We start from the raw sequence: 27,113 nt of genomic DNA, 5'->3' as shown, positions 1-27,113 counted from the left end.
ATGGTCTTGGAGCTGTGCATCCATAATCAAAACTACCACTCCAGTCTTAAACTCATCACAGTTAGCTTGCCATTTCTAACAGATCTGAAATCCAGGTAAGTAATGTTTGCTGAAATTACTCTAGACGTGATCGGCTAAAATCTGACTGTAGTGCCATTGCCATCACCCCAAAAAGTCATCTTGAGAGTAAACTACCTGTGGCAGTGAAGTGTTTCACCACCCCATGACCAACATATTTGGAGTTATTGGGTCTGGATCCACTATGTCTGAGGATACATAACCAAGGGGACTGGAGTTTAGGATACCCTCAACTTCTATAAGAACAGTATCTAATAGAGTCTGAGTTACAATGTTGTTTCCAAAAACAACTCGTAGAGCACATTTCATTGACTGAATTTCCCATTCCCAGGTCCCCCCAAAATGTGGACTGCTTGGTGGGTTAAACTGAAATTTTACTTGCTGTTTAGCGAGTTGTTCCTGCAATGAGAGTACCATGGCTGCAACAGCTTCTCTTAACTCAGCTTCTCATCCTCGGAAATTTGTACCTCTGTCTGATAAAAGTTCAGCAGGCTGACCTCTTCTTGACACAAACTATGGAAAGCCATAAGGAATGCATCTGTATCTAAATTTTCAATTAAATCTAAATGAACACAACAAGTAGTCATGCATTTTAATATAATCCCCCAGCGTTTTTCCATCCCTTGGCCAATCAACACTGTAAAGTGGCCAAAACAGTCAAACAGTGGGCCAAAATTTGCTGGCTGAATTGGCACCATCAGAAGGGGAAAATCTGAGCCTATTAGAAACAGAAGATATACCGATCCATTTTAAGCAAAGGTAAATCTCAGAGATGCAAGTAGCGCTTCTTTAGCTCATGAATAGGATATGAGCATTCTGACAATCACAGACTGTTGGCAGTGAAAGCCTGCTGAATTGCAAACTTTTTGTTGGGTTCATCCACTGAGGAAACTTCAAAGTTTACTTTACTTCCCAGAACCCAGATAATGTGCTGACAGACTGTTCTTAAAGTCATTTCTTCTGGGCTTTGTAGTAACTTTAATGTACTAACTGCCAAAGTCATGATAATGGTCCTCTTTGACCCATCATCCAGGACAGCAATGGTCTGAACTGATTTCCCAGCATGGTGCACTAGAACTGTCACAACTTTAAGCAGTACTTATTTGTCCAGATTAATGTATATACCATCAGACGTTACTGCAGCCATGAGCACATCCTGACTTTTGATCTGTTGACCAAATAAAATGCTGACTGTGGTGATGTCAATGACGTCATGGAGCTAGCGCGCCTCAAAATCATGTGACAGACGCATTTAAAACATGTCTCAAAGTGGCAAATTGAACACCAGTGACTCGAAAGTCCACAACGATATTGGCACGTCAGTATCAAGCAGCCCATCGCTAGTTAAGATGGTGGCTCCAGATTGTAGCGGAGTGTAATATAAAATGTAGCACGCACAGAGCATGCCTCAAAAAGATTTGTTCCTAAATGTCATTGTACCAGTACGTTAGTTCAGGCATGTACAAAAGAACTAGCTTGTTTGTTCATTGCAGGTCACTACTACTTGGCACACCCCCTTGGAGGCAAACCCCACAGACTAAAAATCCTCGGCCGATAGAAAATGAACATGACAACTACCACAGTAATTGACTGGGCTAGTAGTAATAGTAAGAAAAATAATAAGAGATAAGCAATGTTGTACGACCAGAGTGCATTTCAAAATTCAAATGAAGAAGTGTTAAGATTGCATTAGCTTCTTGTCACAGGCATTGCTTATGTAAATACATGAAAGAGAGGAGATGAGTTTAATCAATTGTACATTCATGTTCATTTATGACTGGGGGCACCTGCTTGCTTAAGTAAAACAATAAGACATACATGTCCCTATCCTAAGACAGGCTAATATAGAGTAGCTCTTCCAGTGATACACCTTGGGTCTGCTTTATTTGGCCTCCAGTCTTTTGGAAAACCCACCTTGTGATACATATACTATTACACAGTGGATTCAGAAAGACCCTTTTATTTTCTGCACACTTTGTGTTGCAGATTTAATTTTAAATGATACATTTGCTATGTTTGCCCATGCACTCTACACTAAATAACCCAATGACAAAGTGAAAAAGTTTTCCAAAAGGTTTCCAATTAATTTAAAATTCAAAAATGAATGTCTCTCATCCTTTTGAGTATTCATTATTTTGTAGAAGCAATAACAGCTTCAAGTCTTTTTGGACAATTCTCTGCAAGCTTTTCACGGATGAATTTGGGGAGTTTATCCCATTCTTCCTGGTAGATCCTCTCAAGTTGTATTAGATTAAACTCAAAGCAACTGTAAACTGCCATATCCAAGTATCTTCATATGTTCTGTGGAGTTTCAGTTGGAGCTCTTTTGGGGCCATTCAAAGACATTCAGAGACTAGTCTCAAACACACTCTAGTCTTCACTTGACTGTATTATTCGGGTCATTGTTGTGATGAAAGTTAACCGTTGCCAAAGTCTGAGGTTGCGTGAACTCTGGAGCAGGCTTTCTTTAAGAACCTCTCCGTATTTGGTTGCATTCATCCTTCCCTCAATTCTGATCAGTCTCCCTGTCCCTGCTGCTGAGAACCAACCCCCAAGGCATAATGCCACCACCACCATGCTACACCATCCCCAACATCTAATTTATGTGCAGTTTTTCACCTTTGGCTCTCACCTTCTTTTGAATCAGTTGGAACATATCTTTAACCTGGGCTTATTATAACAGGGTACTGGGACATACCCTAACCGTGCTCAGCCCACAGCCATTGACCACACCAGCACACTATGATGTAGCTGTTACTCTGCATAGTCTATTTAAGCTTGTACCCTCCATATCCTCCTAGACCTTATATTAATGTTGGCCTGGGAGACTTACAGGTCACTGGACTTTTCTGAACTGTAGTACCTCTCTCACATGGGTAACCATAACTTCTTCACCCAAGGCACTGATCAGGAGTCTCAGCTTGTTCTTATTCCCATACAGTGCTCTGCTCCTCAGGCTCTATGGCAGGCCTACCCACCTGTAGAAGCGAGGATTGATCCTTCTGTTAAAACCCTCATCACTGGATAGTGGAAACTCATACATGAGCAAGAGACAAAAAATTATGGGCAAAATTACATGCTGGTATGTCCAGGATTTAAATTCAACACAACTTAACTGCTGCTGTCAGCCATGCCTCCAGCTCCTGGTTTGTGACCTTGATGGATGCAGTATCCTTCAGAATGCACTTGAATGTCTTTCTAAAACTCTTAATGGGTTTTTAAGTAATTGATGGAATCTAGATGCCTCCCAGAGAGAAAGAGAACCCATCAGCCTCCTTGTTTCTCTTCAGTACCAGGGATCTGGACTTTACAGGCTTAAAACTCATCCAAGCCTATGTTATAAACCTCTGATGTTCCATCATCAAATGTTTTTTCATACTCATGTAATGAGATGGTAGTAAATCCTACTTATGCAAATCTCAAGCTTCCAGTCCTGAACTTCAGGGTTCAAGTGAAGTCTTAACTTGTACAGTAAGGATTACATTTAAGCATGTGCAGTAGCTCACTGGTTTTACTCAGATAAAGTATAAGCTGAGACGACTTGAGTAAAGTACAGCTTACATTTTCACCACTATCTGCAATTAATCTAATTATAATATTGTGTGACTTATACTACATCTAGGAATAGACTTTCTTTGAGAAAAAAATTCTTAACAAGAATTAACATTGATTGATATATAAAATAATGGTTTTACTTTGAAGTAATTTGCATAAATACTGTATTCTTGACATTCCATTGTTTCCTCAAAGTAGCACTGTGTCTAATAGACACAATATTTAAAGAAAATAAATTTTGAAAAGCTATGTTACTTCAGAGTACCCATCCATCCATTTTCAAACCCACTATGCCCTCAGTAGGGTCACAGGAACAATCACTGGACAGGTTGCCAGTCCATTGCATTGTGAATACACTCACACAGACACACACTTAGAGTTAATTTAGGATATTCAATTTACTGTACCTACCTTGCATGTCTTTGGACTGTGAAAGGAAACTGCAGCACCCAAAGGAAACCCTTGAAGATGTGGTGAGAAAATGGAAGCTCCACATAGGGAGAGCCTGGGACATGAACTCCTGCCTCCTTGTTGTATGGTACCCACTAGAATGTAGTTACATAATCAATTCTCATTTTCTTTACGTAATTCTGCATATTTAATAATCAACTAATAATTGTTGACACTGTTGCTAATTATGACAGCAGAACTGTACAAATTGAGAGAAAATGAAACAATTTTTCTAACTGATAACCAAAATGTGTTAACATAGCATACTAATGGTTTGGTTGCATGCAAGCCAGATTAGGGGGAATACCCCCATTTTTAGGGTAAACAAGGGTGTTAATAGACTAATGTACTTTTCACATTGCCCTATCCTCAAATGACTGAATAAACTATCATCCAATAATATAAAGCACCTCAAAGCTCATGTGTAATTGGTCAGGCTCAGTATATGTTTAGAGTGGAATTTATATGTTATGAGAAGTTTATATGCAGTATATTCATTAAACTTAAATATTATTAAAATATATATTAGCATTGTTTATCAAGTCAAATGTTTTAACCTGTTTTGGATAACAAAAAGTACCCATCATTTAATAATATCCTTCGTTTAGTGCAAAAGATGGCATTATTTTACAGATGGTACATCATAATGCACCTTGAAAGCTGAAAGGGGTATTTCATTAAAATAATTAACCTTAGCAGATGGATAATTACGCTTCTTTGAATATGCAAATCAATATAAATAGCCCCTAAGCTCAGTTTTCTGTGAAGAGGCAATGGCAAAAGCACGAGGGAAAATAGAATTTCAGTGAATACCAAGTAGAGGCAAGGAAACCATAGTATTTGTTGGTTTAAACAGTGGTATAAACAACAAAAGGAAGTTAATCGAGTGACATAGCGTGTCGGAGAAACTCGAAAGCTCAAGTTCACAAAGTCGCACAGTGCCCGAAATAAAAATGAAGTTGTCAGATATCAAAGTCACTGTGAAAAGGTGAGTCGTAGCCCACCATCTGAGTGTCATATGAAAGCTTATTAGGGTACAGAGAAAAAAAAAGGCACACAGTGGGAAAAAAGCATGAAATGTCAATTTTAATCTCAAAATTTCCACTTTAATCACGTAGTTTATTTTGTCATTAAAGTAGAACATCATAAACTTCATCTTAAAATTTTTTAATTTATTAGTTTCTCAAATTCCATCGTAACTAAAGTAGCATGTTAAATGCTTTGTTTTGTATTTGATCTTCTACGTGCTTCCGGGCTTTCTCTTCCTCACAGGACACAGAAGCCATTACATTTGTGATATTACAGCTCTCAGAATAACTAAAATACTGAGATGTGTATGTGATATTTTCATGATGATAGGAGTTAAAGCATGTCATTAAACATGGGTACACAGTGCCGCAGTGATTGTTCATGTCTCACGCAAGAAAAATACTTTATTGTAGCAGTACTGTCTCTTTCAAACATACTAACCTCCAATTCCTGTCCTTACTTTCATTACTCCAAATACCCAATCGACACACAATCAGCTCTGTAATAGACGTTAAGCTTATCTGTAAGCTTAGAATGCCAATTCTTCAAAACATTTAAGGAACATTGAAATATCTTCAGTATACGTGTTTAATCTATCTATCTATCTATCTATCTATCTATCTATCTATCTATCTATCTATCTATCTATCCATCCAGTGTTGCGCCAGCCCAAGCAAATATTCACCGCGAGGCAGGAACAATCCGTGAACGGATGCTGTGGCACAGTATCCTCACATGTTTAATTATTAACAATATAGATTATTTAAATGAAGTTAAAGTTTTATCTGTATAATACAACAAACATATTTTGCTGCATTTCATCTTAAAAATGATATCGTCATCATATGTAAATACACACTTTATAAAGTGGCTCAGGTTGTGCAATATTATAACTGTATCGCAAGTTTACAGTGAAGTAATTGTACTTATAAGTACAAACAGTTCTTCTTGGAGCACTTGATGTACTGATTGAATGCATTTGGAGTTCTTGGGATGAAACTGTTTCTGAACCGCGAGGAAAGGCTCTGAAGCGTTTGCCGTATGACAACAGTTCAATAGACAGCAAGGCTGAGGCAGTGTGTGCTTAATGCCAAATACCGATAATTCTCTTTCCGATCAGCTGTTGTACAGCTGTGATTCACACTCAGATACAATTATATAAATACTCCAAGTGGTGCAGTGAGAGTATTATGGAAAAAGGGAGCAGCTGAAAGAAGAAGAAGAAAGAGGTGCAGTGAGAGTAACAATGCTAAGGCAGCTATGGTATTTGGAATAGTTTGACCATTCTGTGGACCATTATATTGTTACAGGTTAATTACAATCAGATGCATTAAACTAATAAACAATATGCACTTAATTTCAGTGTCTTTATAAAGCCACATCAGGGATGTGCATATAAAAAAGAAGGAAAACCACACAGGAACAGTAGCACTGCTTTGACGATGGGTGCTGCCAGTTTGCAAAACCGAGCGCAGAACTTGCGTACAACAGGGTGTGAGCTACCATGGAAATGTGCGTGGCTTTACGGCAAGTTTAGGTTTTATACATCGCGATTTGAACGTGGGAACGTTCTTACGCAACATTTTTGTGCATACGCACCGTTTATACATGAGGCCCGAGGTGTCTCATTTACACAACTTTCCATGGATTTAAGTGTGAAAAAATGTGTACATCACAAACAAATACAATTTATAAAAACCTGGCATACACACATTTCTCCTCAGTTTACCTTAATAAATCACAATCATTTTCTAAACATACATACATGAATGTGCCTAGAACTCCAGTTGGTTGTCACCATAAAGCAACCACATATGGACTATACTAATGAATCTCATATATATTCAATCACAATGCTGAAGAACTTCATTGGCTTTTGAGCATCCTCACTCCTGATGCATCAAGACACTGTCACCTGTATTTCAAGAGTGTCCATCCATCCATCCTCTTCTGCTTATTCAAGATCGGGTCATGGGGGCAGCAGCTTAAGCAAAGATACCCAGACTTCCCTCTCCCTGACCACTTTTTCTAGCTCTTCTGGGGGAATCCCAAGGCGTTCCCAGGCCAGCCAAGAGACATAGTCCCTCCAGCGTGTCCAGGGTCTTCCCCGGGGCTTCCTCCCGGTTAGACGTGCACGGAACACCTCACCAGGGAGGCGTCCAGGAGGCATCCTGATCAGATTCCTGAGCCACCTCATGTGACTCCTCTCAATGCAGAGAAGCAGCGGCACTACTGTGAGGCCCTCCCGGATGACTGAAGTTCTCATCCTATCTTTAAGGGAAAGCCCAGACACCCTGCAGATGAAACTAATTTCAGCCGCTTGTATTCGCAATCTCATTCTTTCGGTCACTACCCATAGCTCATGACCATAGATGAGAGTAGGAACATAGATCAACTGGTAAATTGAGAGCTTTGCCTTATGGCTCAGCTTCTTTTTCACCATGGCAGACCAATGCAGAGCCCGCATCATTGCGGATGCCGCACCAATCCGCCTGTCAATCTCATGCGCCATTCTTCCCTCACTCGTGAACAAGACCCCGAGATATTTGAAGTCCTCCACTTGGGGCAGGATCTCACTCCCAACCCTGACAGGGCACTCCACCCTTTTCCAGCTGAGGAGCATTCCCATCCCAGCCGCTTCACACTCAGCTGTAAACCGATCCAGAGAGAGCTGAAGATCATGGCCTGATGAAGCAAACAGGACAGCATCATCTGCAAAAAGCAGTGACCCAATCCTGAGTCCACCAAACTGGACCCCCTCGACACCCTGGCTGCGCCTAGAAATTCTGTCCATAAAATTTAAGAACAGAATCGGTGACAAGGAACTCCCTGGTGGAGTCCAACTCTCACTGGAAACAGGTTTGACTTACTGCCGGCAATGTGGACCAAGCTCTGACAACAATCGTACAGGGATCGAACAGCCTTTATCAGGGGGTCCGGTACCCCATACTCTCGGAGTATGCCCCACAGGATTCTTCGAGGAACACAGTCGAACGCCTTTTCCAAGTCCACAAAACACATGTAGACTGGTTGGGCAAACTCCCATACACCCTCCAGGACCCTGCTAACAGTGTAGAGCTGGTCCACTGTTCCGCGACCATGACGATAAACAAACTGTTCCTCCTGAATCCGAGGTTCGACTACCTGACCGACCCTCCTCTCCAGGACCCCTGAATAGACTCCCAGGGAGGCTGAGAAGTGTGATCCTTCTGTAGTTGGAACACACCCTCTGGTCTCCCTTCTTAAAGAGGGGGACCACCACCCCAGTCTGCCAATCCAGAGGCACTGTCCTTGATATCCATGCGATGGCCAAGACAGTTCTACAACATCCAGAGCCTTGAGGAACTCCGGACGTATCTCATCCACCCCCAGGGCCCTGCCAACAAGGAGTTTATTGACCACCTCAGTGACCGCAGTCACAGATATGGGGGAGCCCACCTCCGAGTCCCCAGGCTCTGCTTTCTCATTTGAAGGCATGTTAGTGGGATTGAGGAGGTCTTTGAAGTACTCCCCCCACCGACCCAAAACATCCCGAGTCGAAGTCAACATCGCACCATATACAGTGCTGACACTGACCTGCTTTCCCCTCCTGAGACGCTGGATGGTGGACCAGAATCTTCTTGAAGCCATCCGAAAGTCGTTCTCCATGGCCTTCCCAAACTCCTCCCATACCTGAGTTTTTGCCTCTGCAGCTACCAAATCCGCATTCCGCTTGGCCTGCCGGTACCTATCAGCTGCCTCCAGAGTCCCACAGGACAAAAGGGTCCTGTAGGACTCCTTCTTCAGCTTGATGGCATCCCTCAGCGCCCGTATCCACCAACGGGTTCGGGGATTGCCGCTACAACAGGCAGCGACCAAGTTACAGCCACAGCTTCGGTCAGCCACTTCAACAATAAAGGCATGAAACATGGCCCATTCAGATTCAATGTCCCTACATCCCTCGGGATGTGGTCGAAGTTCTGCCGGAGGTGAGAGTTGAAGTTACTTCTGACAGGGGACTTTGCCAGACTTTCCCAGCAGACCCTCATAGCACGTTTGGGCCTACCAGCCTACCAGGCCTGACCGGCATCCTCCCCCACCATTGAAGCCAACTCACCACCAGGTGGGGATCAGTTGACAGCTCCGCCCCGCTCTTTACCTGAGTTTCCAAGACATGTGGTCGCAGGTCCAACGACACAACTACAAAGTCGATCATCGAACTGAGGCCTAGGGTGTTCTGCTGCCAAGTGTATAAATAAACACCCTTATTTCAAGAGTGTATGCTACACTAATCAAATGAGCATGCATGAGGATGGGCGGCATTATCAAACCTCTCTATTCTGTTCTGCAGGTTGTGGAAATGTGTAAGGTACCAGTTTTTGAGTGAAAGGCCATTATCACCTGGTACAGCAATTGTAGGATTGCTGTTACAATGAATAGTACAGCACAATTGATAAACTGTGGGTTCAGCCATTTACTTTGCCAATAAGCCACACATGTATACAGCAGCATTATGATTGCCAAGCCTACTTTGCATAAAAATAAATAATCATGGGTTTATCAAGGCTACTGAGCCACAGTGTTTGTCATGTTCTTTTTAACAGCCTGAGTAAACCTATTGATAGTAGTAAAGAGAGAAAGGAGTCTTTTCCCCCAATACACAGTAAAAGCTTATTCTAAAATATTATCGATTAGGTCCTGCCAGGTTTTAAAAAGCTTTGAACAGATTCTGTAAGTGAGAATTGATCTTTTCCAATTTCAAATAGGTATATAACATCAGTTACCCACTGGGTTAGGATTCTTCCAGTTGAGCAACACATGTCTATGTGCTAGTAGTGAAGTAAAGGCAATTATAGTTTGTTTGTCCTTCTCCACTTTAAGTTCATCTGGGAGTACACCAAACACAGCTGTTAATGGGTTAGGAGTGATTGTGACTACAAGGCTTTCTTATAGTAATTTAAAAAATTTTGTTCAGAAAAATGTTCATTTGGTACATGCCCAAAACATGTGGCCTAGTGAAGCTGGAGCTCGACTGCAACATTTTTAGGTTAGGTCTTGCCCTGAAAACATTTTGGACAATTATAAGCGAGATAGATGTGATCGATAAAAGATTTTAAGTTGAATAATTGAATGCTTTGCACTTATAAAGCTAGAGTGAATTCTATGTGTGGCTGCCTTCCAATCCGTTTCTGAAATATTGAGTAAGACATCCTTTGCCCACTATAATCTGGGATGTTTAAAAGGAAGGGACTTTAAAATGTTTTTATACTGTATACTATAGAAATGCTGTCAGACTACCCAAGACTGATCAGTATCTCTTCTGGAATAGAAATAGGTGTGAGGTGAAGAAAATTGTGCATATTTCGCTTAGCAAAGTTTCTAATTTGGAGATAGTGGAAAAATTTTGTTGATGGCTCTAAATTTGGAGTGTATGGATCATAGAATGTAAAGACATTATTTATTTACAAATCTCTAAATGATTTATTTGAATGGATTTTTTTTTCCCAAACATTAAAAACTGTGTAAGGTTGAAAAGGTGGTTATCATGTATAGGTGCCACAGATAAAATATTCTCTAAATTAAAGTGCTTCCTACATTGGTTCCATATTCTGAGTGAATTAAGGACAATTGGGTTGTTAGTATATTGACAATTGTATTTACTAGAGTACAAAGCAAGGAATATAAATAAGTACTACAGGATTTAATTTCTATTGCAGACCAAGCTAGTGTGTGTTCATATATTTGTGTCAGTGTCCAGGTTTTTTTAGCTTGTATGTTTTCTGACCAGTAATGAAATTGAAAATTAGGGTCGCCTTTTGAATGCATGGGTTTTTCGAATTCCAAATAAATGAGGTTATGATTGATTGACTGAAAAATGATTAACATCATTATTCAGAAGTGAGATTGGTATGTATGATGCACATTGTAATAAGTTCTTATTTTCATTAGGAAAAATGATAATTAATGCTTGGCAAAAAGTTTGAGGTAGATTTTTTAGTATCTGGTTTATATAGCTGTTGCTAATAAAGAGAGGAGCTAATTTAACAGAATTTTTTATAAAGTTAAGCAGGCTAGCAATCAGGACCTGGTGCTTTCCCACTATGAAGTGAGTTTATAGTCTCTTGTAATTCTGATAGTGTCAGAGCTTTATCCAGTTCCTCTGCACTGTATCTAGCTGTGGTATCCATAATATATAAAAAAAAAGCTTTAGGATGTATCTTGTGTTATTTAAATTAAGTAGAATATAAGGATATACAGTAGTCTGTAAATGTGTGAATTATATTTTAATGGCCAATTATTCTATCTCTGTCTGTGTTTGTGATTACTGATATTACATTGCAAACTTCTTGCTTATGGATTAGTTGTGCTAAGATCTTGTTAGCATTCTCTTTGTGTTCATAGTAATGATGTTCTTGGTTTCTAATTTATTTTTGTGGGAAAGATATGAGATAATCTGTCTTTTTAAAAATGCCTTCAGAGTTTCCCAGAGTATTCATGCAGAAACCTCATATGATGCATTTGTCTCTAAAAAAGTGAATTTTCTTGGATATAAATTCTGTAAAGTTCTCATCTGCTATTAACAGGGGGTTAAGACACCAGCTGTGAAATGAGTTGTGGGGCATAGTGATGTGAGCTCCATGATCAGAGGGGCATGGTCAGAGTTAACAATAGCATAGTATTTGCCAGATTTGATCGTGGACAAGAGATTGTTATCAATAAAGAAATAATCAATTCTTGAGTAACAATGATGTACTGGTGAGAAGAAGGAATATACTCTTAAGTATGAATTTAGTAATCTCAATGAGTCTGATAAGTTATGATGAATTAAAAACTGTGTGATTATTTTGGCAATGTTAGATGTTGTCACCCCTGTAGCTGAAGACCTGTCCAGGTCTGGATTTAAAACACAATTAGTGCCTCCAGCCATTATAATTTTGTGAGTGTTCAAGATAAGAATGGATGCAAACACATTTTGGATGAAGTCTCCATCATCCACATTGGGTGGATAAATATTTCTCAAAATCACTTTACAATTAAATAAATTAAACCTAACCATCACATGTTGTAGCCATTCAGGAACTGATACTACATCTGATACTACAAATTAAATTGTTTTGTGAATTAAGATTCCCACACCTCTAGTTATTCCAATACAAGTGCAGTAAATTTCTCCAATTAGTTGAAGTTGATTATGTTAGAAAATTGAGACTACTGCAAGTTGCCTTTTATGTTGGCAAGAACTTGTTATGTTTTGTGTATGTACAGCCAATCCATATGAAAATTGAATGCAGTGTCTCATTGATTGGTTAATGCCTTCAAGCACAGTGTGATGCAGCTGAAGTTTGGCTGAAATATTCCTGATCTGTTGGCCAGTTCCCTAAAAAGTGACAACAGGTAGCCTGTATAAACTCTTGAAAAACCAGAAAAGCTCTTCAGTTCCAATACACAGCATTAACGTAATTAAAAGGCAACTAAAATATAGTCTCTACATCATATTCATCACTTTAATGCACATAATAGCAGATCACTAATATGAATTACTATGCAAGTGAGTCATCATTTAGCTGGTTTGGCTTAATTTTCCTACTTGATCAAAGGTGTCTTCATCTACCAGTTCTCTGAAATATTGTATACATATTAGTGATAGTTGTCATAAATATATGCACATTCTCATTCCAAATTTTCTTTTAATAAATCCTGAGTTTTGCATGGTGTGGGCGCTGTTGTCTCTTAAAACCAACAGACAGACACGCAGGACACTAGGTAAAAGCACTAAGAAGTTGCTTTTATTCTTTTGTCAGTGCTCTCCCAGCAGCAAAACCATCATAGACAATCAAATAAACCCAATAAGACCAATATTCTTCTCTCTTTTTCTCCTCCACACCTCCCAGCAAGCTTCATCCACCTCTACCTAACTCTGGCTCACTTGCTAGATCTTCAGCAGTCCTTTAAATAGTGCCCAGCCTGGAAGTTTTTCTGTCCATATGACTTGCCAGCACTTCTGGGTCAGATGAAGAACTCAAATTCTTTAATCAGCCCGGAAGTACTTCTGGGCTATAAGGAAAGCATGACTCCCCAGGTCCTTTCACAGCACTCCCTGGTGGCACACACAGCACCCAACAGGGCTGATAAACTGAATTCCAAGTCCCAGGATGCTCTGTGGGAATCCGGGGCACCACTGCACTCCAGGGGAACTAATATCTAGCGTTTTGGGGGAATTCAGTGTCCACAAGTAGCAGCCTTCTCCCATCCTTCCATTTCAGGGGCGTTCCAGCTGGGCTCAGCTGCCGGCTGTCTCTCACAATGGAAAGATGCATCCACACAAAAAGTGGAGCAAATTCTGACCCCAGATCCTACATCTCAGCCTTGAGACACTTCAGCAACTCCTCAAAAGTGCCAAACAGGTTAATTGCAGGTCTTTGTGGCACCTTGCTAAATCGGACAATAGATCATATCTTTGTTCCTTTCCTGACACCAAGGTAGTGCCAGTGCTGAGAGTCAGAATGGACCCTTTCACTCTTTACATAACTGTTTTAGGTGGCTTGCTATCCTTAAATGGACTTTTGGCTGGTGCTGCACTAGACAGAATTCTGTTTGCATCTTTGCAGCCTTTCCATTTTTATAGATACACCTGCCACTAGCTATGAAGCTGCTTATTTGCATGATTATAATGCAAGGTATTACTATGCTTGACTTCTCCCTGGCAGAGTCAACTTGTGAGTCCCATTATAGTATGAAAACTGAAACTGCAGTGACGTTGCACAATAATCAGTATGTTTATGCTTAAGATTTATAGGGTCATTATTATCTCCTGTCCAGAGCACAGTAACATTTCTAGTTGCAAAACAAGGTGACTGGAAATGTATTATAAAGCTACAACCTGTGTAGAGATCTCCCACCTTGAAATGTAACGTGTAAGCTGGTATCTAGTATTTTTGCATTTGACTATTGCATACTAATACAAATGGCATGACACTGCTCTCTATTTTAATTGATCTGCTTCTGGGCTATTTTAAGGAGATAAATTCCAAGTTCAATACGTGGCATACCGAAATGGGAAGGAAGAAACACGATTAAAGTGAACATTACGAGTGGATTGCATGCTCTTGTTTTGATTTTGATTTCTCGTTTCATTAAAATATTCAGTTGTTTATTGAGTTCAATATTTGGAAAAACAAACATCAGCCAGTTTGTTTTGTTTACTTTCATTCAGTGCATCTGCGCTTTTCAGCTTCATCCTTGATAGATATGTGTGGCTGATAGTATTCATGTTAAAACTTAATCTTAACAAAATTAAGATTCCTACTGTTAATGCATTTTAAAATCTAAAACAACGTGTTTCTACCCTCATTCTACAAATTCAAAATCTCAAAACTATAAAATTTTATTTTTTCAATGTAATACAGTATAAGAACAATCTAGCTTCTAGCTTAGCAGTGGAGCTTGAGAAACAGAATGGTCACCTGTCTATCCATTGTCTAAGCCAAATATTAAGTTCAGTGTCATGGGGAGCTGGAGCCTATCCCAGTGACACTGAGCACAAAGCAGGAACCAATCCTGGATGGTAACTAAAAGCAGACCTCACTCACACTGCAGCCACATACACTATCAGTCAAAAGTTTTAGAACATCTCAGTTTTTCTTTAAATTTAATCAGTTGAAATGCAATGAATGACTTCAAATAGTGAAAAGGTAAGCAGTTAACTGCCAGAGGTTTAAATTTAAAGTTTAGGTTAGTAAAAACTGAAAAAAGTAAACAACTAACAGGTTTCAACCTTAAGATGTTCTGCAGCAATTAAAGTAAATTGCAAATTGAAGCAAATAAAATAAAATTGCAAATTTATTTATTTATTTCAATTTTATTGATTTTATTGTAGTCGTTGTTGTAGCCATACAAATAGGTCCATTTTTACAAAAAATAGGATTGAAAACAAATCAACCCCCACAACTGAGAAAGAAAGCATGGCCAACTGAGTAAAACTTAAAGCTTGTACAGTAAATATGTATAAATTGATGAGTTTAATAGGCGGGTAAAGATAAATGGAGAAGTAAAAGAAATGTGAAGAGAATTACTTCCTCAGTGCTTTAAGTGCTTATTCTAAAATATTATAGATTAGGTTTTGAAAAAGTTCTGCACAGATCCTCTAAATGAGAATTTGATTTTTTCCAATTTCAAACAGTATAAAACATCAGTTACCCACTGACTTAAAAGAGGAGAGTTAGGATTCTTCCAGTTTAGCAAAATAAGTCTGCGTGCCAATAGTGTAGTGAAGGCAATCACAGTTTGTTTGTCCTTCTCCGCTTTAAGCCCATCTGGAAGAACACCAAACACAGCTGTTGATGGGTTAGGAGGGATTGTGACACCAAGGCAGTCTGAAAGGCACTCAAAAATTTTTGTCCAGAATGATGTTAATTTAGTGCAGGCCCAAAACATGTGACCCAGTGAGGCCAGAACTTGATTGCAGCATTCGCAGGTTGGATCTTGCCCTGGAAACATTTTGGACAGTTTTAAGCGAGACAGATGTGCTCGATATATAATTTTGAGTTGAATAATTGTATGCTTTGCACATATGGAGCTCGAGTGAATTCTCTGCATTGCTACCTCGAAACTGAGCAATATGTTTTTCAGCATGGAGGAAGGTGCGAGATGAGGAAAATCAGGTAGGTTCTGTTTAACAAAGTTTCTAATTTGAAAATAGTTAAAGAAATATGTTGCTGGAAAGTTACATTTGGAATGTAATTGTTCATAGGATGCAAAGATGTTGTCTATAAAAAGGTCTCTAAGTGATTTAATTCGAAAACTTTTCCAGATATTAAAAACTGCATATGTTTGCGAGGGTTGAAAAAGGTGGTTCTCATGCAGAGGTGCCTCAGATAAAATATTCTCAATCCTAAACTGATTTCTACATTGGTTCCATATTCTGAGTGAGTGAAGCACAATTGGGTTATTAGTATATTGGTGATAACTTGCATTTATTGGGGCACAAAGCAGGGAATATAAAGAAGTACTGCAGGATTTTACTTCTATTGTGGACCAAGCCTATGTATGTTCATCTATTTGTGCCCAGGTTTTTATAAATTGCATGTTTCCTGCCCAGTAACAAAACTAAAAGTTAGGTTTAGCCATGCCACTTTCTTCCTTTGGTCTTTGTTGGGTTGCTCTTTTTATACGTGGATGTTTTGAGTTACAAATAAATGAGGTTATGGTTGAATCTAATTGCTTAAAAAATTATTTATTGATGTATACTGGAATGTTTTGAAATAAAATTTGGTTGATAAAGAGCTTTATGTTTGTTTGTAATATTTACTCCTAGGTATTTAAACTGATCTGCAATGATAAAAGGGAAGGTGTCCAATCTAATATTGTCCATCCATCCATCCATTTTCCAACCCTCTGAATCCGAATACAGGGTCACGGGGGTCTGCTGGAGCCAATCCCAGCCAACACAGGGCACAAGGCAGGAACCAATCCTGGGCAGGGTGCCAACCCACCGCAGATCTAATATTGTATGCTTGAGAATTCACTGGAAAGAGCACAATTTTATTCAGATTAATTCTGAGACCAGAGATCTTTTGACATTCTGTGAGTGCTTTTAAGACTGCAGGCACAGTTTTTTGTGGATCTGATATATACAGTACCATATCATCTGCATGTAGAGAAATTTTCTGTTCCAGTCTTTCTCTTATAATCCCCTTTATCTCATAAGCATTTCGACAGTGAACTGCCAGTGGCTCAATGGCGATTACAAAGAGCAGTGGTGACAAAGGGGCATCCTTGTCTGGTACCACGTTCAATTTTAAAGTAGTCTGAACAGATGTTGTTAATACAAACTGAAGCTTCTGAATTGGTATACAGTAGTTTGATCCATGAACAAATATTCGGCCCAAACCCAAATTTCTCTAATGTAGTGAAAAGGTAGTTCCATTCAATCATGTCAAATGCTTTTTCTGCATCCAACAATAATATTATCTCTGGGGTGTTTGACTTTGCTGGTGAATATATTACATTAAACAAGCGTCGAAGATTGGAAGCTAAGTGTCGACCTTTAATAAATCCAGTTTGATCTTGTGATATTACCGAAGGCAGCACTTTCTCCATCCTTCTAGCCATGATTTTTGAGAATATCTTAACATCATTATTCAGAAGTGAAATTGGTCTGTATAATGCACATTGTAATAAGTCCTTGTTTTGTTTAGGAAAGATGGTGATTAATGCTTGACAAAACGTTTGAGGTAGAATTTGATAGTCTCTGGCTTCTGCAAAAATTGCAAATTTAAGCAAACAACTTGCAAAGGTGTCCCAAACTCAGCTGAGTTTTTTATAATGCTATTTTAAATGCATTCTTTTTTAAAGAGGATACTTACAGATATTTGTAAGAGGAAGTTTAATTTTTATCACTAAAATGATTACAGATCAGATTATCAGTGGAAGAACTTGAACAGCAGGTTGCCCCAGGTTATTTTGAAACATTTTTATTATAATCAACTGTATTGTTTGCATTTTTTTGTGTGTATGATGTAGGGGTGTCATGGTGGCACAATGGTAGAGCTGCTGCCTTGCAGTAAAGAGACCTGGGTTCGCTTACTGGGTCCTCCCTGTATTGAGTTTGCATGTTCTCCCCATGTCTGCATGGGTGTGCTCTGGTTTCCTCCCAGAGTCCAAAGACATGGAAGTTAGGTGCATTGGTGATCCTTAATTGTCCCTGTGGTGGGCTGGCCCCTGCCCGGGCTTTGTTCCTGCCGTACGCCCTGTGTTGGCTGGGATTGGCTCCAGCACACCCCAGTGACCCTCTTTTTGGATATAGCGGGTTGGATGATGGATGGATGGATGATGTATATTCCTGGAATGTTTTGTTGAGAACTGATTATGAAATGTAAGGTATTTTATTGATATGACCTTAATTTGTATTATGATTTAAAAGTTTTGTGTAAATGACTAGCTATTCTGCCTCATACTCCTAGGTTTAAATTCCTGCAAGGTTACTGCCTGTGTAGAGTGAGCATGTTTCCCCATGTTTGATTTGATTTTGATATCCTGTGTGTGCTTTCCTCAATAATTCTAAAAACAACTAAATTATTTGACTGAGAACTCTAAAGCTGACTCTTCCCACACTGGCTCCTGCCTTGTGCCTGGTGCTGCCAGGATGGGCTTGGGCTCCTGTGAACATAAACTGGATTTAATAAGTTTGATAATAGGTTAAGACGGCTTGGTGGTGCAGTGGGTAGCGCCGCTGCCTCGCAGTTCGGAGACCCGGGTTCGCTTCCTGGGTCCTCCCTGCGTGGAGTTTGCATGTTCTCCCTGTGTATGTGTGGGTTTCCTCCCACAGTCCAAAGAAATGTAGATTAGGTGTATTGGCGATTCTAAATTGTCCCTAGTGTGCTTGGTGTTTGTGTGCACGCCCTGTGGTGGGCTGGCACCCTGCCGGGGTTTGTTTCCTGCCTTGCGCCCTGGGATTGGCTCCAGCAGACCCCGTGACCCTGTAGTTAGGATATAGCGGGTTGGATAATGGATGGATGTATAATAGGTTAATCTGTGAAAACAAATAATGACTGAATTCAGAAGTAAGAATGTGACTAAATCAAAAACATATAGACAATTTAATTTTTCATAACAGGCCTAATGGGCTTCAATTTATAGTACCTCTTGGTTTAGTAGAACATACTTCATACATAACGTTAGTATGCATTCTGAAAGCTGCACCTGAAAAATTAATGAAAGAGGTTTTATGTATGCCATTAATCAAAAGATGATGTGCCAGGTGTCACCTCCCAGGGACATAGGGTGTTCACTGGCAAATGGCAGGAAACACCATAAATGGGCTGAGAGCATGAAGTTTGGCACTGAAACTGGAACTCAAGTTTGTAATTACTGTAAGAAGTGCCACCACACTGCCTTTGCCATAATGAACTTCAGAAGAAGAGTGGTCTCATTGAGCAGCAATGCCATCTGATATACCTGTAGAAGTTTGAACTTAGGGACCCCATCAAAATCATTTAAAGACTTGAGGAATTTGTGTCCTGCTAGACTTGCATGGCATAAAGCCTGCTAGGTTGGATCCTTCTGTGAAGAAGGATTACTGGCAGCTCATTAATTTGAGTCCATTAATTTTAATGCTAGTTGTAAATGTAATCCAGCTAAAGTGTACAAAGATACAACCCATATATGAAACACACTTAAAAGGAGGTCTTTGAGAAAACAAATCATCTTTGCATTCTACAGATAACATATATTGATAAAACAGTCTTTTTAAAACGATAAGTTTGACACCATTGATGTAGCTTGATTTTTAGTAATTTTACAGCTATTTTATAATTATTTTTAGTCTTCTGGTCTGATTGGACATTTGTTGTGGTTCCTTAGTGAGTTGCAGCCCCTTGGTTAAGAACCATTAGCTTACAGTTGGCACCACAGCCTCACTGCTCCAAAGTCCAGGATCAAAATCCAGGCTTGACTCAGTTTGGAGTTTTCACTGTAAAGCCTTATTAAATCAAAAAATGTGCATGATAAGTTCATTTTTGATTCCATGGTGAAATTATTTGGTGCTTGTCTTGTACACAATGCTGATGGTAAAGTCTTTGGCTCCCGTGACTTTAAATTTTAGTAATGAGTACAGACAAGAATGATTAGGTAACCTTATCACCGAAATATATTTTATAAGGAAATATAATAAATACAGCACAAATATGCAAAGCTATTGCATTCCTCACATTTGTATGCAATCTTTTCACCTGTGAAATGGTAAGGTAAATAATGCAAATAAATGAAAAATCAGAAGATATGGCAGGAAACAATGACACCAGCTAATGTGAAAATGCATACATAAAATTAGATGGGTTATCTGAAAATTGAAGAAGGGAGGAAATAGAATGCATGTGCATCTGTATTATAGTATGTTCTGCCCCAAATAGCCTTATTATGCATATAGATCAATTAATTTAAACTTTATTATATAGCATATAGACATGTTTATTTGTAATTCTGCATTTAGCATTGATTTGACTAAAGAGAGACAGCTACAAATAAGATTCAAAATTAATTTATCTGTTTGTGTTTTCTCTTCTCACCCAAAACTAGGCCGCATCTTAAAAGCTTCATGAAGTGGCTGCACAGCTCCCTTTGATCTGCAAACTGCTTGTCATTAGGCTTCCTGCAGGAAATATCCAATTATTGTTCCCTCACCTTCATGAAAAATGAATGCTTCAGTGCCTTTATCTGCTTCATTCCCAAAAGATTCCTGCAGCCGATAAGTCAAAGCAAGTGCTTGGTGTTTTTTGGCGCTCTGTTCATATTTTTTTTTCTGTTGCATTTCCTGATTACTAGCCAGGATGGCACCATCTTTACTGCACACAATCTTATCTGGAAATTGTCATTTGGAGAAAGGGAAGATCTACCTGGGAACAAGAGTGGTAACATCTCTACTCCACAATCCATTAACATTCTTATCTGGAAATGGCCATTTGGACAAAGGGAAGATGTACCTGTGAATGTATGTGCCAGCCGCTATGGCTTCCATGATTGCTACCTGACAGATAACCAGTCTGCCTTTAACTAGTCTGATGTTGTGGTCTTCCATCATAATGACATTGGTCCTTCTATAGAAACATTACCTATGAAGAAGTGGCGACCCCACCTACAGAAATGGTTTTGGTTTTCTATGGAGTCTCCAAGCCACAACAGAAAGATCAACCAGCTAAATGGAATCTTTAATTGGACAATGAGCTATAGGCAAGATTCAGATATTTTTGTACCCTATGGACAGCTTATACCAAATGTTGGCCATCCTTATACCATTCCCAAAAAGATCTCTTGCTTGGCTACGTGGGTGGTCAGCAATTATATGGAACACCACAAAAGGACTGCCATTTCCCACGATTTACAAAAATACATTACAATTGACATATATGGCAGGGCTAATGGAAAACCGTTGAACCAGGATAGCCTCCTACAAACTATTTCCCAGTATCCCTTCTATCTAGCATTTGAGTTAATTCCATACATCGGGACTATATATACCTGAAAAGCTATGGAGAAATTCCTTTATGTCAGGCTCAGTGCCTGTAGTCTTGGGGCCACCACGAAGCAACTATGAAAAGTTTATACCCGCAGGGTCATTCATTCATGTGGATGACTTCCCAAGCACCCAAGAACTGGCAGAATACCTCAAGACAGTGGCAAACAATGAGACTCTTTATAAGCAATACTTTGAGTGGAAAAAACAATTCACAGTCAAGTTGTGGAATGACTGGACGGAGTTGTTTTGTCAAATCTGTAAAAAGTATAAAACCCTGCCCCAGAGGAAAGTCTATGACAACTTTGAAGAGTGGATGAATAGCTAATGGTGCTTTGTAAAGTTACAATTAGGGGATTTCAAATAATTTCCAATATAAGTCAGAATGTGTAAGATGATCATTATTTAGGTGATAAATTATTGAAACATGTACATTTTCAGGATAAATTCATTATTTTTTATTATGATCATTTAGATGTTGCTTTCTATACCTATGTTTTGTTTCTGTGGATTATTTGATGGTACTTGTACCAGACTAAGGACAGATTAGTAGATTCATTGAACCAATAACAGGTTAAATGGCAGGGACTAGTCAAAGGACCTATATAATAAAATGTATTTCTTGTAATTTGTCATGTACTTGAAGGTAATAGAGTAGTGAGTGAGAGACAGGGCTACACTAGTTCATATAATATCCAAAATGAGAGTGGATGGAATGGGCATTTCAGAATTCATTCCCTGATCTAATTGTATCCCAAAGTGTCATGCACATGCACCATTTTAGAATAGTTTTAAACCCAAATGAAATATGATTAAACCAAACACTTAGGACAATACTAGTTTAATTTCAAAAACATGATAGTAAAGTTAACTTAATATAGTTGCCTTTTCAGTTACCAGATTGCAATCCAAATCAACCTCAACACCAGTCACAAATGTCTGTAATTTGAGATGCAATGAGGTATCTTGGATTGCAAGGCAACAGAACACAAAATTGACATAGGAGAGTTTCCTTATCCTACCCTTTTCATCTTTACTAGTTTTCATGTCCAGAAGAACTCAGGTTCAGAAAAGGGACCAACTAGTTATTAGATGGGCATACCCTGTAAAGTGACTGTTCATTATTGATGTTTCATACAAAAGATTCTACACTTTAACTCTGCTTCAAAAAAGACCCCATTTTAGAACTGACACTACTTCTGAATTTTATACAATGACATATTCACTCTAAAATGTTACATTTCCTTTTAAGTATTTTGAAATTTCGAATAAATATATGAACATAGGTCAGCAGAGACCTGGGTTCACTCCCCAGGCCCTCCTTGTGTGGAGTGCATGTTCTCCCCGTGTCTGGATGGGTTTCCTCCTGGTGCTCCGGTTTCCTCCCACAGTCCAAAGACATGCAGCTTAGGTGCATTGGCGATCCTAAATTGTCCCTGCGTGTGCTTGGTGTGTGGGTGTGTGTGCCCTGTGGTGGGTTGGCGCCCTGCCGGGGTTTGTTTCCTGCCTTGCGCCCTGTACTGGCTAGGATTGGCTCCAGCAGACCCCCATAGTTAGGATATAGCAGGTTGGATAATGGATGGATGGATATATGAACATATCACTTAGTTATTAAATTAAATGTTACAGGGAGCACTGTCAAAAACAAATAAATCAAATATAGCCATGGGCATAATACTCAATTGTAAAACAATCTAATCAACAAATTTAGAAATAATACTTGAACCAACATTTAGACTTAACTGATGACTGATACAAATGCTAAGTATTCATCCTATGATTTAAGCCTATGGATGCTGGTGAAGATTGCACTTATTTAGAAGATCAATAACAGCTGGAATGAAAGAATAATTGAACTAGTTGCTTTTTATCCCTGAAACCTTGAACCTTTGACCTGATGGCAAAAACTGAAATTCAGAATGTAATGGGTGAGTCCAGTCGGGCAAAATAGATTCTTCTTTCTCTAATATTTGCTTGTTAAACAGGTCTGTCAGTTGAGACCTTGTTATTTTACTGGTCCATTTAAAAATTTGTTGTATTAAGACTTCCAAACCAGGCACAGCAGAACATATGTAAATACAGACTCGATACAAAGTTTATAAAATTGTGACATAATGGAAGGACTCACTCCTTATACAGTAGAGGTGCTGCTGCCCCTTTGTGGTTTCTGTGTTTTCCTAAATAGATGTTTCTGATTCTATAATTGTTCCAATATACTGTATATACACAGCTTTGAAAGAACATAGCCTTGAGGGGTTCCTGTGAATGAGGATAGCATGTCAGATAGAGAACCATTGATTTTCACTCTTTGTCTTTTAGAAAGTCAATTGCCCATTAGTCTGCTATGATGATCTGCTATTAGTCTTTTTGCAAGAATGTGGGGCTGGATAATGTTAAAAGTTGAAGACAATACTACAAACAAGACCCTCTCGTGAGTTTTGGTGCCCTTCAGGTGCTTGTACAGTATAACAAATGAGGCAACGTGACAATGGCATCCTTAGTGCCTCTGTTAGATTGGCAGGCAAACTGAAATGGACTTAATAAACTTTTAGTTTCCTCTTTATCAGTTTTTCAAATGATTTCATAGCCAGTGACGTCAGAGTCATTTATGTTTTTAGTTACCAGAATTACTGTAGCCTGTTTCCATAGCTGTTCTAATGACAGACTAAAAGTAAACTAAAACACGCAGTAGAGCTGCACAGGATTTCTATAGCCTACCACTATGAAGGTCTGGTCCAGGACTTATTTGTTTTCAGATTTTCTAAAGACATTTTCTACATCCTTTTAAACAAAAATCTTTCTCTTATCTGAAATCATTTGCTTCAGGTTTTGTGTGGTTAAGTAAAATCAAACTGCTCAGATCTTAGTTAGTATTCATTAAAGAGATGGAGTTAAAACCAGAAAACCTTACATGGTTATTATTTTTTCATTGATAATGACCAGCTAAGGATTTAATGCCTGACCAAACCGAGCTGAAATTTTGTGTGAACAATTTCGATTCAATTTTATCCTTATAAAAAAAATATAGCTTTTTAAATATCAAGTCTTAATTTCCTAAGTGTAGGATGTGTTTCATTAATATTGTCTTGTCTAAAATCTCTTTTCTTTTTATATAATGATATTACCAATTTGCTGACTCAGTTATCTTATCAGTTTGTTGTTAGGATAGACTTTTGCATATTTAGTTGAGAGAAGCACACTGAACAAAAAAATCTATACAAATCCAGTAAAAAGCACTGCAGCAATAGATGCCAACCAAAAACCTTAAAATGACAATCATTTGATATATTTAAAAAAACATCAAGTACCTGTAAGTCAAAGTAATTTCTATTAGATCACTAAATGACTGTTAATTCATATTCCTTGCATTCACAAGATAAATGTTTGTTAAAAAACGTTTTCACATATTAATAAGTTTTATGATTTTTTTATAGTGTATAATTTTGTGCTTATTTTTTAATGCTTTTTTTTCTGTAATGCTACTTGAATTACCAAATATAACTACGTTTACAGATGTAAAAAGAGAGGATATCTTTGTATTTTATAATGATAAACAAAAACTTGTTAAATAAAGAAAACATTAAATTGAATTTCAATGCTGTTTTTGTCTGTGAAAAAAAAATATGTACATGTGTATGTATATACTGCAATTATTATACTGTCTGATAACATCAGCAGGCAATATTCCAATTTGTGCCCAGAAAACATCCTTGCAGAATATGAACAGAATGTTCACTCCAGATCTTTGCGTGGATTCAAGTGTGAAATTTTATGCCTGTCAAAATAAAAAAAAAAAAAAACAGGAACATGTGTATGCAAAAAAAAAAAAAACAGATTTATAATGCCCATTTCTACACAACTTACCATTTATAAATTACAATCAAGCTGTAAATGTGCATTCATGAACATGCCTTAGTGCTAATTCACATTGATGATACCTCACTTCGGTACTACACACTAACCACACACACCACTAACCTTTTTTCATATATTTTTTTATTCACAACTACTGTATATAAGTATAAAATTACAAATATAAATACAATAATGAAAACTGAAACCTGAAAGAAGTATAAATTATCTGATAAACTGACTTTACAGCAGAAAATAAATACACTAGAATCAAGAAAAACTATTGTTTGCTTTATATTTAAAAAACTTTAGACCCATTTCTAATCAGCCTTTTAAAGTAAAATTATAGAAGAAGAGTTTTTTTCAGCAATTAAATGATTAGTTGAATTTTTGGAGATTTAGTCAGATGTTTTCTCGTGGCTAGAGTGCAGCATTTGACTACCTAAACCACAGAATATTCATAAATCTTCTTAGACAATGGGTGGGATCTTCATGTAGTGCCTTACTTTAGTTCCTGTCTTATTTAACATGTAGAAAATTCTTTATTGTGGTAATTGTATTTTGTGAATCACTTATATTGGTTATGGGGTGTTATATATGGAGAATTATTTTAGGTCTCCTATTATTTTCAACGTGCAAGTATCTGTTAAGCCAGATTATCCCTAAACACAAGGGGCCTCATGTATAACGCCGTGCGTAGAACTCGCACTATAACATAGCGTAAGCACAAAAGCTGAAATGTGCTTACGCACAGAAAAATCCAGATGCAGGAATCTGTGCGTACTCCAACTTCCACGTTCTTCCGCTACATAAATCCCGATCAGCGTGAAAACTAACGCTCGTGCACACGCCTTATGTCCTGCCTCAACACCTCCCAGAATTACGCCTCTTTGAATATGCAAATCAATATAAATCGCCCTTAAGCGCAGCCTTCTGTGAAAAGACAATGGGAAAAGCACGGGGAAATATAAGAATTTCAGCGAATACCAAGTGGAGGCAAAGGAAAAACATACTATGTGTTCAAATAAACCGTAGTATAATCAACAAAATAAAGTTGATCGAGTGACATAGCGTGTTGGAGAAACTTGAAAGCTCACATTCACAGATCGCACAGTGCCGGAAATAAAAAAGAAGTCACATATCAAAGTCGCCGTGAAAGCCGAGTTGTAAGCCCACTGTCTGAGTGTCATATGAAAGTTTATTAGGGTACATAGAAAAAAGGCACACAGTGGGGAAAAAGCACGAAATGTCAACTTCAATCTCGACATTTCCACTTTAATCACGTATTTTATTTTGTCATTTAGTAGAACATTATAAACTTCATCTTAAAATCGTTTAATTAACCAGTTTCTCAAATGACATCGTAATTAAAGTAGCACGTTAAATGCTTTGTTTTGTATTTGATTTTCTATGTGCTCTATGTGTGTGAATCACTACGTGCTTCTTAAACTGGCTCTCTTCCTCCAACTAGACACAGAATCCATTACATTTGTGATATTACAGCTCTCTGAATAACTAAAATACTGAGATGTATACGTGATGTCATTATCATGATGATAGGAGCTAAAGCACATTATTAAACATGTGTTTCATGAGCCTCGTGCTCATGACAAGCATTTATCTTTTGTCGAAATTTGTCGCTGCGTTTTTAGCTGTGTTGTTATTTTCTCTTTCTGTTTTATATTCAATATATATTGGCGTGGCCGCCCCAAGAGTCCTTGCTTTTCTTTCCCCAAGTAATCGATCGCCATAAAATCAGCTCTGTAATAGACGTTAAGCCATCTGTAAGCTTAGCGCCGATTCTTCAAAACGTTTAAAGAACATTGAAATATCTTCGTAGTACATGTTTAATTATTCTATCCTTCACGACACTCCCAGTGAAGAATATAGATTATTTAAATGAAGTTAAAGTTTTATGTGTATAATTTAACAAACATATTTTGCTGCATTTCACCTTAAAAATGATATCGTCATCATATGTAAATACGCGCTTTATAAAGTGGCGCAGGTTGTGAGATATTATAACTGTAGTGCAAGTTTACAGTGAGGTGATTGTACTTATAAGTACAAACAGTTCTACAAGGAGCAATTGATTGAGTGCATTTAAAGTTCTTGGGATTAAACTGTTTCTGAACCGCGAGGTCAGTACAGGAAAGGCTTT

General features: G+C 38.3%; 1 pseudogene; it reads left to right on the top strand.

Annotated features, from left to right (window-relative positions):
* Positions 1 to 21,428, top strand: LOC120534913 (annotated as a pseudogene).
* The last annotated feature ends 5,685 nt before the right edge of the window (positions 21,429 to 27,113 follow it).

This window comes from Polypterus senegalus, chromosome 9 (assembly GCF_016835505.1).
Source record: "Polypterus senegalus isolate Bchr_013 chromosome 9, ASM1683550v1, whole genome shotgun sequence".
Taxonomy (NCBI): Eukaryota; Metazoa; Chordata; class Cladistia; order Polypteriformes; family Polypteridae; genus Polypterus; species Polypterus senegalus.
Note: the sequence above shows the minus strand (reverse complement) of the source record. Positions and strands in the feature narration are given on the sequence as shown.